Source organism: Callithrix jacchus, chromosome 16, assembly GCF_049354715.1.
Source record: "Callithrix jacchus isolate 240 chromosome 16, calJac240_pri, whole genome shotgun sequence".
NCBI classification, from domain to species: Eukaryota; Metazoa; Chordata; class Mammalia; order Primates; family Cebidae; genus Callithrix; species Callithrix jacchus.
In genome coordinates, this window is record NC_133517.1 from 4,515,393 (window position 1) to 4,535,051 (window position 19,659).

General features: G+C 39.5%; 1 protein-coding gene across 7 annotated transcripts in view; it reads right to left on the reverse strand.

Annotated features, from left to right (window-relative positions):
• Positions 1 to 19,659, reverse strand: part of SNTG1 (syntrophin gamma 1) — a 924,527-nt gene that overhangs the window by 693,506 nt on the left and 211,362 nt on the right. The window lies entirely within an intron of this gene.

Sequence of the window (19,659 nt, forward strand, 5' to 3'; positions counted from 1 at the left end):
CAGACAAACAGACCTAAGAACACCTCTAACGGTGACAAATGCTCACCAGATAAACACAAACATACAAGAAGACTGCAGTTCTTTGCTTTCATTCCTTTATGTGATATTTTACTCTCTGACTTGTCTTTCAATTTATTTAGCACGTGAGGGAATGTTAAGAATGTTCAGGATTTTGATTTAGAATCCGATTCAGCTATTAATTCACATAAGATAAAACAAAGCTGAACTTCACTGGGAAAGCTGTGAGAACAGCATTGGAAAGGGGACGAATAGCCACCAAGATCAAGTGGCTTTGATGCCTTTTCTTGTTGACAGCGGGCAGGGCTCCGAAACAGCTCGGCTTTTCGCAGACTGCAGCATGCAGTCATGTAGAAGAGGGAACCCGAGTCTCACAGAGATGTTCATTTCCAGGCCGACTACTGGGTTCACATAATTGAACCTGTGGAACTATTTCCCGCTGGGATCACAGAAAGCAACCCGATCCAGAATCAGTCCTATGCTACAGATTCTATTTATTTGACCCTTTTTTATATTGTAAATACATAAAAGAGGACTGAAAATTACTTTATAACCACTGGAAGAATATCATCAAAGGGGCATCCTTTTTGATAGTAAGGTGGGATAATTCCAGTCTCCTGTGCAAAGTGAACACTCCATCTATGGCCTGAATCTCAGTTCTTCCTGGAACCACATTCCATCAGTGATTCAAGTATGCCCCCTCTTCTATCTATAACCACTCAACAATTTATTCTCCTAAAGTACATAGCCACACCTCAGTGTCTCCCATTTTTAAAAGTTAAGAAAAAGGAATGTACCCTACAAGCCATACATCCCCCCTAATTATTATTCCATCTTTCCCTGTCACCACAGAAAAGATTCTTAAAATTGTTGTTTACACTTGCTGATTACATTTCTACCATACTCTGTGAAAGAAAAAGCTTTCCCATAAGCCAGGAAAAGCCTGCTTGCCAAATCCAATGTACTTCAGGTCAGTCCTTCCCTTCCCTAACAGCTCTGTGACAGCTTGGCTCAGCAATGGCACGCCCTCTCTTTTTGTTTTATCTTACGCGGATTGTAAGCCTCATTTGGAAATCTCCTCTCCCTGTGCTGTTTCCACAGGCATTGGTGATCTCCGGCTTCCATTCTTCTTTACTCCTAATAACCATGCACATGTGTTCACCTGGGTGACTTGTTCACTTTCAGTGCTCCTGCTATCACCTATGTCATGGCAGCTGCTGGAACTGGCTGGCATGTTCTCATCAGCTCAAGGATCTCTGCCTTTCTGACAGCAACACTGATGTTAACCCACCACCACCAACACTGATACTGACCCACACCACAGACTGAGTTCCATGTATGGAATATTATGCACTGAATCTTGGCAGCCCCGCCCCCATTGCCCTTTTTATATATTGGCCTTAAGTAACATACTCAACAATATAGATAATTTAAGCACAACCTCCTAAGGGCTGTCTGGCTAAGCATCCCAGGCTGGACTAGCTGTCCTTTTCTCTGCTTCCATGACCGCTTTTGTTAATTACATTGAAGTTTCTTATTATGAGTTATTCTGTGTCTTTCAAAAGGACATGTTGAAGTTTTAACCCATAGTACCGCAGAATGTAAACTCAACTGGAAATGGGGCTATTGCAGGTGCAGATGGTTAAAATAAAGTCATACTGGAGCAGGGTGGGCCCTGAATCCCACATGATTTATATGCTTTCATGAAAAGAAGAGACACACAATGAGGATGCCACGTGCCAGTGGAGACAGAGCCTGGAGTGACACAGTTATAAGCCAAGACCTCTCAGAGACGGATGGTCATCAGAGGAAGCTGGGAAGGGGTGAGGAGGCAGCTTCTACCCAGAATCTCAGAGGGGGCCTGGCACTGCTGACATCATGATGTTGGATTTCTAACCACAAAGACTTCAAGAGCATCAATGTCTCTTAAGTCACTCAGTTTATGGCAGCCCTAAAGAACTATAGAGATGTTGGTACCAGAAGGAAGGAAACTAGCATATCGATAGCTAAAAATGTAGAAGTGACTTTAGAATTGGGTAAGAGACAGAAGCTGAGAGAATTTTGAGATGCTTAATAGAAAAAGCCAAGATTGTCTTGAAGACACTGTTGTTAGAAATGCGATGATTCACCTGTTCACCCAGGTGAACACATGTGCATGGTGTTAACGGTACTCCTGCTGAGGCCTTATGGGGAAATGACAAGCACATTATTGGACAGGGGAGGAAAGGTTTTTGGTATAAAGTGTCCGAGAATGTGGGTGAATCGTGTTCTAGAATTGGGTGAAAAGTGGAATATGGAAGGCATAAATTTGAACATTTAGCTGAGGATATTTCCAAGCAAAGCACAGAGGTGCAGACTAGCTCCTCTTGCTTCTTGTAGTTAAATAGGAGAAAAAGAGATAAATTGAGGAATGGACAGTGAAGCAAAAAGGAACCAGGGCTTGTTGATATGGAAAATTCCTAGGGTACTCAGATAGCATGTCCTGGAGACAAGGACAAGGATGAGGCTGGACAGCTGTTATTAAAGAGATTATATGTGAAACTCATGGATGCAATCCACAGACGTCTCAGCAGAAGCCAGGGACAGAGATACAGTTACCCAGGAACGATGTATGCTGGACACTTCTTGTCTTATGGCTTAGAACCCTGTGAATTGTCCAGGAAGCTGACAAGGTTTTTGAGAATTTTAGACCAGCGGAAACACTGTCCATCTAGACTGAGAGATACAGAGATGGGGCAAAAGGAAGGAAAAATTCTAGGGTATAGAAATGGGTGCAGAGTCACGGCTCAATGGGACCTACATGGGCCAAGAGAGTGATGACTTTTGCCACAGAAGTCCCAGAGGACAGATTTTCCAGATACAGAGAATTGTGAGTAGTGCTTAAAATATAATAGAATTTTCCCTGTTGGATTTTAGACTTGCCTGGGATCTGTGACTCCTTTTTTTTTCTTCCAGTATCTCCCTTTGGATTGAGAATGTCTATCTTCTGCCTCTCTCAGTCTAACCATTGTAACCTGGAAGCAGATAACTTATTTGGGGTTTTCACAGGTCTACTGGTAGAAAGGTTTTGTCATAGGATCAATCGTACCCTAAATCTCACCTATAAATAATTTAAATGATAAAATTTAGGGTGTTTTAATTTGATTATATGAAGATAAGACTTTGGACTTAGAGTCGATGCTACAATGGTTACTTTTGGGGTTGTTGGAATGAGGTGAATTTATTTTAATTATTATTAAAAAATTGTATGGCTTTTTCACAGAAATGGAGAAAGTAATTCTAAAATTTTTATAGGACCATAATAGACCCTAAATAGCAAAAGCAATTTTGAGCACGAATAACAAAGCTAGAGACATCATATTTTGATTTTAAATTATATTACAAAGCTGCAGTAATCAAAATAGTATAGTATTAGCATAAAAACAGAAAAATAGACCAACAGAATGAAATAGAAAACCCAGAAATAAATACATGCATATGTGGTCAGCTAATCTCTAACAGGTATATAACAAGGTGCTCAATGGCATTCTCAGAGAAATGCAAATCAAAACCACAGTGAAATATCAGCTCACATGTTGGAATGACTATTATAAAAAAGAGGTAACAAGTATTGGGAAGATTGTGAAGAGAGGGACACCCTTTCGTATGTTGTGGGTGGGAATGTAAATTAGTATAATCATTTAAAGAAAACAGAATGTAAGTTCCTCAAAAAATTAAATATAGAACTACCATATGATCCAGCAATCCCATTTTTGAGTACATATCCACAAAATAAAATAAAATCACTATATTGAGGAGATAATCACAATCCCATGTTCATTTAGGCATTATTCACAATAGCCAAGATAGACATGGAAACAATCTGGATGTCTAATAATGAATAGACAAAATGTGACGTGTGTTGTGCTCATACATATATGTACAATGGAATATTATTCAGTCTTAATACACAAGTAAACCCTGTCCCTTGCAGTAACATCCATGAATCCTGAAGGACATTCTGCTGAGTGAAATAAACCAGACACAGAAAACAAATACTGCATGATTTCACATATATGTGAAATGCATACATATAACAAAATCTAACATTGTACACCTTAAATATATACAATTTTTATTTTCAGTTATATCCCCAAAAATCTGCAAAAAATGCAAGAAATAATCAAGGGCCCGCTTTGGTTATTTCAGGTCAAAATATAAGGCTTACTGAAACAGGTTTTTTGTAAATGCTTCCCTGGTCACATTTGCTAGCCATCACCTGAAAGCAAGCATTGCCATAAATGTGTTGATTTATAATATTCATGTATTTCCTTATTTGAAGCTTTCAATGATATATTCACTAGAAGCTGATTTTATATTATTCTGCATTTCTCTGTTTTTCATACCCTCATTTCAAAATTAAACACACTGTGTTTATTTCAATTTGCTCCTTCCTATGGCCTAGATTATTTTAATATGTTTCTAAAGTTAAATTAAGAAGGCATTCTAAAATTTCAAGTTTACAGTTAATGAATATCTTTGCAATTTTTCCAGATAGAACAAAGACCTCAAATGTTACTTGAAACCATTATCTCCCATCCTAAATGATATTGGTATCTAATAATCTACAACTCCCACACTTTCTTGATCTTCTAATTTGCTTTTGTTTTATGTACTCAGTGTTTATATTTACCCAGATGTTTAATAATTCTTTGCTCAGTATTTTTGATTCTTAGACTTCCTTGTCATCATCCTCAAGTACATCTTTTAGAAATTCATTTACTGAGAATCTTTTAATGAAAATTTCAAAGGGTTAGTAAAGAAAAAAATTCCTTTCTCATTTTTATGAGTAAAAGTGTGAATGCAGGAAAGGCAAGCTGGCATTTGCATTCTTTCAAAATTGTGAAGGTGTTATTTTTTGCTCCTGGTTTCCATTATCATGATAGTAAAATATATAACTTTTCCTCTCTGACTACTTAGACACTTTTCAATTTCCCTTTGGCATTTCGGAATCTACCACAAAATCAGCAACATACACATTTCTTCATATTTATCTTTCTTGATACTTGTGCCTCCTGGATTTGAAGATTTTTGCGTGAAAAAGGTTTATGAAAAAAATCGGCAAAATAGATTGTCTCCTATTCTCACTAATCTCTTTCCAAAACTCCAATTAACTTCGTGTGAGAGCCTCTCATTTTGCTTTCTTTGACCCTTAACCTATCTTAGTTTCAATTTCTATCTTTTCATTTCTATCTTCAGGTTAACTTATTGTGTTATATTTTTTAGCTATAACTAAGGATATGTCCTTCCTGGGCTATGATAATCTAATAATGATCCTCAGTGTCTTAAACTTGGAGTTTTAACTTAGACACTGTTTCCCAGGCATTCCATCTGTTTCTTTTCACATTTACATGAATATTTTTCCTTAGTATTAATGTACAGAATTTCCACTAGAATTTTATTTCCTTAAATATATTTACTATCTGTTTGAAACTCTGGTCACCCAAAATGACTTTGGCTGAAGTGCAGTGGCTCACACCTGTGGCCCCAAGTACTTTGGGAGGTGGAGACGAGAAGACTGTCTGAGGTCAGGGGTTGGATATTAGCCTGAGCAGCACAGCAAGATCCTCACTCGACAAAAAGAAAATTAAATAATAATAAAATAAAATGAAATTACTTTGTATTTAGTTTTATAAGTTTTGAAAACAGAAATCTTTTTTCTGCTGTGTTTGCAATAGTTGACTCTGAGGTCTGAAGGCCTGTTTGGTTGTTCTCAATCTTGAGGAACCTGCAATGTGTGATGTGAGGATGGTTTCTCCATAACGCAGTTGGGAAAAGTCTCAAGTCTGAGCCATTTCTCCACCAGGGCAGTGTGAATCCAAACCCACAGATGCCTGCGTGCAACTCGGTGGGCAAAACTGTTACGCATAGTCGCTTGTGCTTCACGGACAACTCAGGCCAAGGCAGTCAGGATCCTGTTTCCAACTTTTTAAAAATTATTATTTTTTTTATTTTTATTCTTTTATTGCGTTTTAGATTTTGGGGTACATGTGAAGAACATGCAAGATAGTTGCATAGGAAGACTGGTGTTTTTTATTATAAATTATATTTGGGGTCCTCTGATGGTGCTGGCTTTCAACTCACAGGTTTGAGTCCCCATTTATTGAGGGTCTCACTTTCTGCTTTCCACCTGAACAGTAGACATCAAGGTTTCCTTCTGGACGTTATGAAGCCTTGGAACAAAACTCTTGGCCATTCTTTACCCTTCTGTACCATGCACAGTGCTCCATCTGATCAGGCAGGGTGTGGACTGAATTTACCACTTAAAGTATAAATAATAACACAAAAGACGTGTAGTGTAATTTATTCATTCCTGTGTCTTTACTGTGTAGTGTAGTGCTTGGTACATAGCAGGCACTCAATAAACATTTGCTGCCTAAATAAATCAGTTTAATGCAGTAAGTTAAGATATATGCAGATTTAGAGAATAAAGTCATCAATTTTATCTTCATCAAATGATGTTTTGACTCTCACTACTGGTCATATCAATTCTAAGTCACATTGGATTCCAAAGTAATTTCATTACCTAAAGTTTTGTTTCTGACTGAAATAGCCATGGATGTACAGCCAAAAATTATTAAAATGACACACGAATGCAATTTGTATGTCCACATTATGAGTATATATTGATATCAAGATAAAGTTTGTGTATTCTTTAAAGAATGGGGTGAGCACTATTCAAACATTTTGTAATTATAATTAGAACTAACATTCATGGAGCTAACTGCAAGCTGAGAACCGGGGAAACTTACTTAAGAACTTCAGTTAACTTACTTTTAACACTCCATGAAGTCAGTTTAATTATTTTTTTTTCTATGTTACAGTGGGAGAAACAACAATGAACAAAAAGCTCAACTTCTTAAAAGTCAAACTGCTTTGAAGTCATGGTATTAGAATTTGAACCTAGGACAAAGTATTGGGAGCAATACCCAGTTTATTTACATGGACGTCTGTGTAGGCATTTTTGAAAGAATGTAAGTACTTATTATTGCTTTTAGTACCTGTGAATTTTAGCATCTTCCCTATAGGCATGAATGCTTTTTAAGGTACTTTTATTGCATAAAGTATTATTGCTTTTAAATTTCTACAGCCTCTTTCTATCCACTCTGTCCCGCTAAAGACAAAAACCATTGTTTCAAGTGAGACATTCAAAAGGAGCAAAGGATTTCTCTGCTCCTCTCTTAAACCCAACCAACGTTTTGTTTGTGGTTGAATTACATCTCCATCTTCGTTCCCGTTCACCGTCAGTCATGGAGAGAGAGCGAATTAAAGATCAGTACTGATCCTGAGATAAGCAAGGAGTTTCTCTGTGTGGAATCTTTCTTTTTCCAATATATTTGTGAACTGTGATTCCTCCGTAAAGAGTAATTAGAATGCCACGTTAGAAACTAAATATGCAGTGCTACTCAGTTTCAATGATCTAAAATTTGATACTTCCCATATGTTTGCAGTAAAAGACACATTTTAGGCTCTATCCCCAATCTAATCTCCAGTTTAGCATAACGATATACATAAATTTAAAAGCCACTTATTGAATACAAAAGTGATATCCGGAGGCCTCTTTAATGCAGTGGTTTGTGACCGCTCAGGGGCAGACACAGTCAGAAAAACAAAACAACTGGACTTGCAAAGCAGATTAAATGGTAAACCAATGAAAATAAATGAACATAACATTTATTTTGCTGAAAGAAATATGTCCTAATTGTATACTTTTGGACAGAGAGTTTGTAGGGTGAAATAACTTTGGAAATATATCCTTTTTGTACATTCCGAAATGAAACATTATTAAAAATTAATCTGGCAATGACAATGACAGAAAACTCACTAAACGTCTTGAATGTCCCTAGACCCGGAGAAACCCGGGTCTAGACCAGGAGGTTTCTCTACAATTATTACAGAACAATTGCCCGGCCTTGAGGCAGTCGGTTCTAAAGGATTTCAGCCCTGAGAAAGACCCTGCACCCACCAGGCGGGGAGCCAGAATAACCATGTTGGGAGACGTAAGAGAGCACCTGTTGTGACTGACCCCAATACTTAAGTCATTCAAGATGATTAAATCTGACGTGCCGTTGCTACTTTTGCTAAGTGAGTCCATACCTTCATTCTGACCTCATAATCCCTCTGCTACTGCTAAGATGTATTTTAATGCAATATTGGTCCCACTTAATTGCTGTTGAAAGTACAGTCAATGGCTTCCAAAGTGCCTCTATCCCATAGGACACGTGCTGGTCTACAGAGCGAACCTCAGCCTCAGTTCCCAGCTCTGCATCAGCGAATTTCTCCTCCCCTGAAGCTCAGGAATCCTTCTCCTTCTGTTTCAAAGACTCCACAGGACACACCGCCCTCTCTGATATTATACCTAACATTACTCTGCCTTTGCAATTCCATCATCCTTATGTACCAAGCGACTTTATATTTTTCTCCGTGACCGCAGAGGTTCTTAACCCCTTTAACTTCCATGAGCCAGGTATGACTGTGATGTATGGAACAGCTGCCTCTGGGATCGGAGGCTCTGAAAAGGCTTGTACCTCTCCTCTTTGTGGAACCTCACAGTTGTACCTCTCCACTTTGTGGTCCTCACCTTCACTGCAGACACGATCTTCTCTGGCCCATACAGCTGATGGGCTTTCTTTTGTTTCCATCTGCCTTTCTGTCTAACCTGGTTACTATTGTCACCTGTTCCAGAAGTTTCTCCACTGATAATGCTGACTCGCACACCTTCCTCTACCATATGATCTTGACAAAAACCAACATTGGGATCTGTGTTTTATATATATAAATATTTAAAAAAATGAAACATATAAAACATATTTAAATTTATATATATTTTATATTTTACATATAAAATATATTACTAACAAATATTTAAAATATATGAAACATATATAAAACACATATAAATTTATATATATTTCATATTCTTACATATAAAACACAGATCCCAATTTTTTTTTTTTTTTTTTTTTTGAGATGCAGTTTCGCTCATTACCCAGGCTGGAGTGAAATGGCACCATCTTGGCTCACCACAACCTCTGCCTCCTGGGTTCAAGCAATTCTCCTGCCTCAGCCTCCTGAGTAGCTGGGAGTACAGGCGTGCACCACCATGCCCAGCTAATTTATGTATTTTTTAGTAGAGACGGGGTTTCACCATGTTGACCAGGATGGTCTTGATCTCTTGACCTCGTGATTAACCCGCCTTGGCCTCCCAAAGTGCTGGGATTATAGGCGTGAGCCACCGCCCCCGGCCTCAGATCCTACTGTTGGTGATTATAAACCCCTATCTTCTCAAGTTAATGCCTATCTTTTTTTCATCAATATGAAACTTTTGAAAAAAAATACACACTGCTTTCTTACAATTGTTTCGTTATTTTCTAAGTTATTTTTACTAATTTTATGTACATTATAATAAAATATTCTGAGAATGCTTCTTTCCTTCCATTCAAACCTATATCTTCTCCTGTACCACTTATGATTGGGAATAATCTCACAAAACTCTACAGCCTGCTGCAACCAATTACAACTGGCCAGTCTGAGTCCAAAGGCCTGGTTGAGATTTTTAGAAGTGTAATCACATGGCCCTTTCAAAACTGAACAGCGTTTGGGAGGCTGAGGAGGGTGGATCACAAGGTCAGAGATCAAGACCAACCTGGTCAACATGGTGAAACCCTGTCTCTACTAAAAATACAAAAATTAGCTGGGCGTGGTGGCTTGGGCCTGTCGTCCCAGCTATTCGGGAGGCTGAGGCAGAAAAATTTCTTATTTTTTTTTTTTTTTGAGACGAAGTTTCACTCTTGTTACCCAGGCTGGAGTGCAATGGTCAATCTCGGCTCACCGCAACCTCCGCCTCCTGGGTTCAGGCAATTCTCCTGCCTCAGCCTCCCGAGTAGCTGGGATTACAGGCACGTGCCACCATGCCCAGCTAATTTTTGTATTTTTAGTAGAGACGGGGTTTCACTTTGTTGATCACGATGGTCTCGATCTCTTGACCTCATGATCCATCAGCCTCGGCCTCCCAAAGTAGGAGAATTTCTTGAACCCGGAAGGTGGAGGTTGCAGTGAGCCGAGTTCCTGCCACTGTACTCCTCCCTGGCACCTGGCAACAGAGGGAGATCCTGTCGCAAAAACAACAACAAACAAACAAAAACTTAACATCACTGTTTTCATTACTGAGTAATGCCGGCAAGTAGTCTGTGTATTTCCCTGGCGTCTCTGACTCCTTTTCACGTCACCTTCCTCAGTGTGCGGCCACTTGTCCTCAGGTGTGATGACCCAGGAAATGTGCTGTGGAACCAGCCATTGGGTACTCACACATAGAGCTCAAAGCACGGCAGGAAAAGGTCACCTGCCCCACCAGAGACAGCTCTTCTTATGAACCTCTGCTCTTCATCACCTGTCGTTTTGCCAGAATCGGGTTGCATGTCTGTTTCCCAATCAATCGCTGGGATAGAGAATTGTGTCATTAAGTTCACTTGGAACTTATTCTTTATTTTCCCGGCCTAGACACATGAACACATAAACGAAGCAGGACTTCTGTGAGTAAGGAAGACATACGTTTGAGTTGCACTAAAGGGCAATTGCTGGGTACTTGCATGTTTATGTCCCCTTCAGAAGCATGTGTTAAAATCATTGTCCTCAAGACAATGGTATTAGGAGGTGCAGCTTTGGGGAGGCAATTAGGTCATGGGAGCCGATCGCTTATGAATGAAATTCATGCCCTAATAAAAGAGCCCGAGAAAGACCCTTTGCCCTTTCCACCAAGTGAGGACACTGAAGGTGCAATTATGAACCACAGAGTGGGCCTCACCAGACACCAAATCTGCCAGTGCCCTGAGCTTAGACTTACCAGCCTCCAGAGCACTGAGATATAAATTCCTGAGCTTTACAAGCTGCTGAGTTGATGGCTGTGCTATGGCATTCTCCTAGTCGATTAAAAACACCTGCGAAAGCATCATTTTGATAAACACTTTCCACAGCATCCTCACTGGGCAGAATAGAAGAAAAACAGCTTAGTACGCACTAACAATCGTTGAATATGATGGTGATGATTACCTAGATATACTTCTCAATCCTATCCTATGCCCTCCATTATGTACTCAAAATAACACTTGAAAACACAGTCAAAAATATTTTATGTACTTCCCCAGGTTAGTATATTTTGGCCTCTAGCTGGCTACTCTCTCATATTTCAAAATATTGCTCAATGAATATCCAAGGGATGGCTTCTAATTATTTACCCACAAGCATTTACTATAAATCAAGAGTAGCACATACATAGTTACAATTATTGAAAGCTTGCTATCTGTGAAGAATGTTGTTAGCTATACTTACATGAATGTACTCATTTAATACAAACAGACTGCGAACTGGTGTCTTCCATTTACATAAAAACTCATCTGCACTGAGAGTTTACATATTCTGTTCAAATTCTTCAGCTAATAGATGGTGGGTATGAATTCAAAATCACACCCTGGCCTAACGCCAGAGTCACACCTTTAAGTATTTTGTATATAGTATATCATTTTATTCTCGCAGCTGTATGAGTTTGACACTGTTAGCCTCGTTTACAGATCAAGGAATGGTGCTCAAAGCTATTGCATAATCTGACCAATCTTATGGCTGCTGAAAAGTAGAGACAAGACTCAGCTTAGGCTTGTCTGACACTAAAGCCTGGGCCTTTAATTTATTACGGGGAAGCTAAAAGGTTGCTTTCTCTATGAAGTATTCCGGAATTCCACCAACAGTAATATGCCTCTGACCTGGCACAGATTACACACAGCATTCCATTTGCAGGTACTTGGCATGCCCTATGAGGAGCACTGAGCTCACTGTATGATGGGCATGCAGTCATATTAAAGTGGAAAGCACACCATATGATCAGCATTTTCTGTACCATAGAATGGGTCTTTAGCACGACATATGATTGCCACCTAGCACGTCTTACTATAGCAATGTAACGCTCCATATAATAATCACTTAGGATACAGTTCACCACACAGTGGTGCCTTGTATCAGAGCAGACCTGAGCCCCATGAAAGCAAGTGTGAATCTTTTCCTTCCACCCACATGGCTTGCATAGTTCTTAGGACACAGTGTGAATTCAGTAGTAGAGTTTATTACAACGATTGCCTTAGTATATAAAAATCATATTTTATGTGCTTATTAAAAAATTATGTTCTAATTCTACTTATTTAAACTTAGGAGGCATTACTTAAATATATACTTGTGAGATTTCTCTGTGACACGCTCATATATAAAGAAAACCTAATGTCTATTTAAAGGAGCAAACAAAAATAATATTGGACCAAATTAACTGTCGTCTTCAATTTACCTAATGCATTTTAAAAATAAAAACTACTACATTATCTTGAGACTGTTTATAGGACAGAAAAACAAGCGCTAATTATAGTTATATTTAGAATTTCACCTGTAATTGCTTTAAACAATGGGTATATTCTTGGCTGGGATTTAATTTCACATTTAGAGGGGCCGCTGATTACTGAGTTCTTGTTGTTAGAAATGTATGTGCTCACTTACCTGGTCCACCTGCTATCCAGAACCACCTCTGTAATTGCTTTGTATTCACGCAATCTTTTTTTTTTTTTTTTTTTTTTTGAGACAGAGTTTCGCTCTTGTTACCCAGGCTGGAGTGCAATGGTGTGATCTCGGCTCACCACAACCTCCGCCTCCTGGGTTCAGGCAATTCTCCTGCCTCAGCCTGCCGAGCAGCTGGGATTACAGGCACATGCCACCATGCCCAGCTAATTTTTTGTACTTTTAGTAGAGACGGGGTTTCACCATGTTGACCAGGATGGTCTTGATCTCTTGACCTCGTGATCCACCCGCCTCGGCCTCCCAAAGTGCTGGGATCACAGGCTCACATAATCTTTTTACAGAACTCTGTGCCTGTAATGTGCCTTTCAGACTCTTGTATAGTGATGGCAGCAATCTGTGGGCTTTTGGTATGGCTTCGTCAGTAGACAAGTAACCATCTTGCAGTATCATTTATGAGATGATATGCCAGGAAAATCAGAAAGTAAGATAACATATGTTCAATGCAGGTAAGTCTATGCCTACAAGAATTCGTAATCCAGTTACTAACCCTTTAACACAATAAATCTTCCAAAAATTCTAAGGGGTGTTTAATACCATTCTCATGGTGACTTTTGCCTAACACTTGAATTTTAGCAACGAGCTTCAGTTACTGGGGCCAATGTCTTCAGGAATTTGGCAACGACTTTTTCATCACTGCCTAGCACAAGCGGAAGGAATGAGAACCCTTGGAGGTAATTTGGCATGGGAACAGGATCATTTTCTGCCTTTTGCACCAATAATTTGAAGTTCTATTAATAATTTATAAGCAGAGGATTAAAAATAAAGCTTCAAAGTCCATTTCATTGACGTAGTTCAGGCTGTATTGCTATCCAGCATCTTATATTTAGAGGTCGGCTTTATTAATATGCAATGTTAATTTTTAAAAATATAACATTTATATATTGGCAGTATCGAACAAATATTATTTTACACACTCAGCAATTTTACACAGTTCAGAAATTTTAAAGTTTCTGAATAGTCATTTGTTACATCTATCCTTCAGCAGCAATGCTATTCACATACCAAGAAGGTGTTTTAGTTTGCTAGGCCTGCCATGGAACAGTAGCAGAGACTGGGTGACTTAACTGAAACTTGTTTCCTCGACATTCTGGAGGCTTGAGTTCTGAGGCTGACGCGTCAGAGGATTGGTTTCTCCCGAAGCCTCTTTCACCGGCTTGCTGATGGCCATTTTCTCCCTGCGTCTTCACTGTGAGTTTGTCACTGCCCTAAGCTCCTGTTTTAATAAGGACACAAGGCATATTGGGGTAGTGCCCATTCCAGTGGCCTCCTATTAATTTAGCTAGCTCTTCCAAAACACAGTCTCCATGTGCAGATTCTGAAGTACTGGGATTTAGGAATTCAATGTATTAATCTGGAGGAGACACAGATCAGATCCTAACTGAATGATTTTGTTCTTGTTCCAATACTAAGAAAAAGACATGGAAAAACCTACATTGTTCATATTCAATTTTGTTAAAAACAAAGTCACCTAGGGAAATGGGATGTCTACATTTGAATCCAAGCGCTGCCACTTACTACCTGTATCGGGCGCCTCATTCAGGAAAGCAAAGACAGGTTGACTTGTGTGCATTTTTAGCTGCTACCTACAGGGTACACAGCTATTGTCACAGAGGACTGGTTCGAAGATGTCCCTTCCTTTGGTACCTACAATGACATCCTTTCCCAGAAAAGACAAAATAATCCGTGCTTTGCAAAAGCTTAAAGGGCAGATTTTATTCTAAAGCAGGGTTTTTGTTTGGAAATTATAAGTATTATAACAGGGATCTCTTAGGAATTTGACATACCATCTTTTATAACACATATAAGAAAAAACATACTCTTGCCTTCTTTATAAATATATTCTAAACGCCCGATCTGTTTATATTTTTGGTGGCAGCGAATGAAACTATAGATTTTAGCTGAGTGTAACTGAATCATTTGCTTGCTCCTGTGAGACTTGTTTATCTACTGATCATTAGAAATTCACATAAGACCTCTGCGGTATTCTCCTTTCTCCCTTCAGGAACACTGAAAGCAGCAAATGCATTCATTTTCTCACATTAACTGTCTGACAGTTTAAATGTCTATGCTTTTATGCACCGATGTAATTGTAGGCAGCACTGAGCGGTGCAATAATTACCATCAGCCTCTAGTCCGTATTTATGTAAACCTCTGCAATGCCTCAATAAAAACTGACAAATCAGGTTTTAGGTGAGTCTCAGGACTTTGCAGAGGCATGGGGAGCATGAAATCTTAGACGCCGCATATGCATCTAAGGTTTTGTACCCCAGTGACCTAATTTCACCGGCAGTATTGATGACCTGATCTGCCACAGGCTTCTGCTTAGTTTCTGAACCTGTAGCAAAATGCTAGAAGTTATGAGCCCCATGAATCCACGGAGTGTTTGTGTTTAGCACATAAAAGGCTCTCAGTAAATATTTGGTTTTTGTTTTCTGTTTTTTTTTTTGCCCGGGCTGGAGTGCAATCTAGAAATAGGTATTAAAAACCTCTTGTTTTTTTTCCAGTGCGATGGGAGAATCACAAGGAATCAGGTGTTCAGAGGAATGTATTGAGTAGAGGTGAGGAACTAGGATGTTGAAAAGTAAAAAAAGGAGAGAAGGAGAGAAAGAAAGAGGAAGAAAAAGAGGGAGAGAGAACAGGTATATTGTTTCATTCTAAAAACGGGTATTAATAATGACCGATCAATATTTTGTGTATTTAAAATGGAGAACTCTATAAATATTTATTGAGTTTACTTGTTCTGGATCTGAGTTGAAGTCCTGGATATCCTTATTAATTTTCTGTCTCATTGAGTCTAAATCTCGTTATGGGTCTTATGTATCTGGGTATTAAGATCTCTTATTGTTGCATTGATCCTTTTACCACTGTATCTTTGTTGCTTTGAAATCTATTTTATCAAATGTGAGAATTGCAACTCCTGCTTTTGTTTATTTATTTATTTTTGCTCTCCATTTGGTTGGTAAATTTTTCTCCAACCCTTTGTTTTGAGTCTTTGTGCATCTTTGGATATACCATTAGGTTTTGGCTGTATATTTTGATTGGGGGATTTAGTCGATTTAAATTTAGGGTTGGATATACTGTTAGGTTTTGGCTGTATCTTTTGATTGGGGGATTTAGTTGATTTAAATTTAGGGTTACTGCCATTTGATGTTAGCTGGCTATTTTATCCATTCGTTGATGTAAATTCTTCTTTATGTTGATGCTCTTTACTTTTTGGTATATTTTTAGAAAGGCTCATACTGGTTGTTCCTTTCTATGTATAATGCTTCTTTCAGAAGTTCTTGTAAAGCAGGCCCGGTGGTAATAAAATCTCTGAGTACTTGCTTGTTCATAAAAGATTTTATTTTTCCTTCAATTGTGAAGCTTAGTTTGGCAGGATATGAGATTCTAGGCTGAAAGTTCTGTTCTTTAAGTATGTTGAATATTGGCTCCCACTCTCTTCTGGCTTGTAGGGTTTCCGCTGAGAGATCTGCTATAAGTCTAATAGGCTTCCCTTAATGGGTAACCTGGCCTTTCTCTCTGGCTGCCCTTAGTATTTTCTCCTTCATTTTGATCCTGGTGAATGTAACGATTATGTATGTGCCTTGGGGTTGCTCTTCTTGAGGAATATCTTTGTGGTGTTCTCTGTATTACCTGGGTTGAATAGTGTCCTGCTTTGCTAGATTGGGAAAATTTTCCTGGATAATATCCTGAAAAGTATTTTCCAGCTTGGATTCATTCTCTCCATCACATTCAGGTACACCTATCAAATGTAGATTAGGTCTTTGCACATAGTCCCATATTTCTTGGAGACTTTGCTCATTCCTTTTTGTCCTTTTTTCCCTATTCTTGTCTTGTCGTTTTATTTCATTAAGTTGGTCTTCAACCTCTGATATCCTTTCTTCTGCTTGATCCATTCTGCTATTTAAACTTGTGCATATTTCACTAAGTTCTCATGTTGTATTTTTCAACTCCTTTAGTTCATTTATATTCCTCTCTATATTGTCTATTCTTTTCAGCATTTCGTCAAACCTTTTTTCAAAGTTCTTAGATTCTTTACATTGGGTTAGAACAAGTTCTTTTAATTCCCAGAAGTTTCTTATCATCCACTTTCTGAAGCCTACTTCAGATAATGGAACACAGTCCTTTTCCCTCAGGGCTTGTTCCGTTGCTGATGAGGAACTGCAATCCCCTGTAGAGGGAGAGGGGTTCTGATTTTGGGTATGCTGAGCCTTCTTAGGCTGTTTTTTCCCCTTTATTATAAATTTATCCAGTATTTGTTAAATAAATGTACTTCCATTTCCATTTTATACACAAAGCAATTAGGTTTTACTCTCTGTTGGTTTGGTGCATTCCTCCTGTGAGAGCTCATACAATTCAGTTTGCTTTTTCTTTTTTTTATTGCATTTTATGTTTTGGGGTACATGTGCAGAACATGCAAGATAGTTGCATAGGTACACACATGGCAGTGTGATTTGCTGTCTTCCTCCCCTTCACCCACATCTGGCATTTCTCCCCATGCTATCCCTCCCCAACTCCCCCCACCCCCACTGTCCCTCCCCTATTCCCCCCAATAGACCCCAGTGTGCAGTGCTCCCCTCCCTGTGTCCATTGTTCATCACCCGCCTATGAGTGAGAACATGCAGTATTTCATTTTCTGTTCTTGTGTCAGTTTGCTGAGAATTATGTTCTCCAGATTCATCCATATCCCTACAAAGGACACGAACTCATCATTTTTGATTGCTGCATAATATTCCATGGTGTATATGTGCCACATTTTCCCAGTCCTGTCTATCATCGATGGGTATTTGGGTTGGTTCCAGGTCTTTGCTATTGTAAACAGTGCTGCAATGAACATTCGTGTGCATGTGTCCTTATAGTAGATCAATTTATAGTCCTTTGGATATATACCCAGTAATGGGATTGCTGGGTCAAATGGAATTTATATTACTAGATCCTTGAGGAATCGCCACACTGTCCTCCACAATGGTTGAACTAATTTACACTCCCACCAACAGTGTAAAAGTCTTCCTATTTCTCCACATCCTCTCCAGCATCTGTTGTCTCCAGATTTTTTAATGATCACCATTCTAACTGGCGTGAGATGGTATCTCAATGTAGTTTTGATTTGCATTTTTCTAATGACCAGTGATGATGAGCATTTTTTCATATGTTTGTTGGCCTCATGTCTGTCTTCTTTTGTAAAGTGTCTGTTCATATCCTTCTCCCATTTTTGAATGGGCTTGTTGGGTTTTTTTCCTGTAAATCTGTTTGAGTTCTTTGTAAATTCTGGATATCAGCCCTTTGTCAGATGGGTGAACTGCAAACCTTTTTTCCCATTCTGTTGGTTGCTGATTCACTCTAGTGATTGTTTCTCTAGCCCTGCAGAAGCTGTGGTTTTCTATGAGGAGAACCACTGATAGGCTGTTATAGCTGGTATAGCTCTTGAATTTCTTCTCTGTACTACTCCATGCTCCTTCAGCTCATCATCAGTTATTTCACGTGCATCCTCTTGTCCCCGGTACCGTGCCCCTCCCTCTGCTGAAGTCACAGTGCCTCCCTATTCTGCCAGCCATCTTCCCACTGCTCCTGAGATACAGCCTCATCTCCTTTAATTGGTTATTGACACTGCAGCCCAAATGCTGTTTCTGAAATACGAGCTATGAGCCTCAATGTCAGCCTCCTCCTCAACAGTCTTCAAGCTCCAACAGTCTTGAAGATGAAGTCCAGAGGGCTGAGGGCAGTCACAGCTTCTCTTGACCTACTTTCTGTGCAGTGCCCAACTCGCCCCTCTTCTCGCACTTCAGGCCTTGCAAATCCACTGTATCTCCTGAAAGGGGCCTCACTCCCTCTCCTTCACTACCTCCCCCATCTGCATCCCCTCTCTAGGTATGTCGGAAGAGTGCCATCTTCTGCTGGGAATAAAGTAGTGTTTTTACTATTTTAGTACATAAGAAGTAGTTATTTGGGCCAGGCACAGTGGCTCACGCCTGTAATCCCAGCACTTTGGGAGGCCGAGGCGTGTAGATCACAAGGTCAAGAGATTGAGACCATTCTGCTCAACATGGTGAAAACCCGTCTTTACTAAAAATACAAAAAATTAGCTGGGCATGGTGGCATGTGCCTGTAATCCCAGCTACTCAGGAAGCTGAGGCAGGAGAATTGCCTGAGCCCAGGAGGCGGAGGTTGCGGTGAGCCGAGATCGCACCATTGCACTCCAGCCTGGGTAACAAGAGCGAAACTCCATCTCAAAAAAAAAAGAAGTAATTTTACTATTTGCTTTGCAAAAGGATATCGGCACAAGCTACCAAGGATGCCTTGATTAATTTTACATTTATTCAAAGGCAGTATGGCTTACAGAGCCTGAGAAACACTATCATACACAAGCATAGGCACAACTTACGAGGTGTGTGTGTGTGTCTGCGTGGCAGAGGACACTTGGGGTCCCTAAACCAAGCAGCAGGCATTGAGGGTTGGACACGGTGCCGAGCAGCAGGTGAGAGGCCAGCACAGGCAGGCCAGTCTAAAAACAATTTCACCTAGGTTTTTATTTTCCCAATCCCAGAATTTTTACCACCAAAATGCACTATGACTAACAGCTTTCCCATCCAGAAACCTTAACTTTAAGATTTATATTTAAAGTATATATTCTGGCCTTTTTGCATTTATTCTCTTTTCCCGTTTAGTTTCAAGCTTAAACACAACTTTATTTCACCCAGGCAGGAGTGCGGTGGTGCGAACATAGAGCAATGAGGCCTTGAAATCCTGGCGACGATCCTCCAGCCTCAGCTTCCCCAGGAGCGGGGACTGCAGGTGTGAGCCACCACGCTTGGCTTGTTTTCATGACGGAAAACTCATTCTGTTCTTTTTGGTACCGTTGTAACACACTGGTTTAAATCCTGGACTTTCTCTGTCTGTGTCGCTGGTTTTACAGTTTCTAGTTATTCTGCAACTGAAGTTAGTTTGTATTAACACTTGTTTGATTGAATCATGTTACTTCTCACCTGGCAG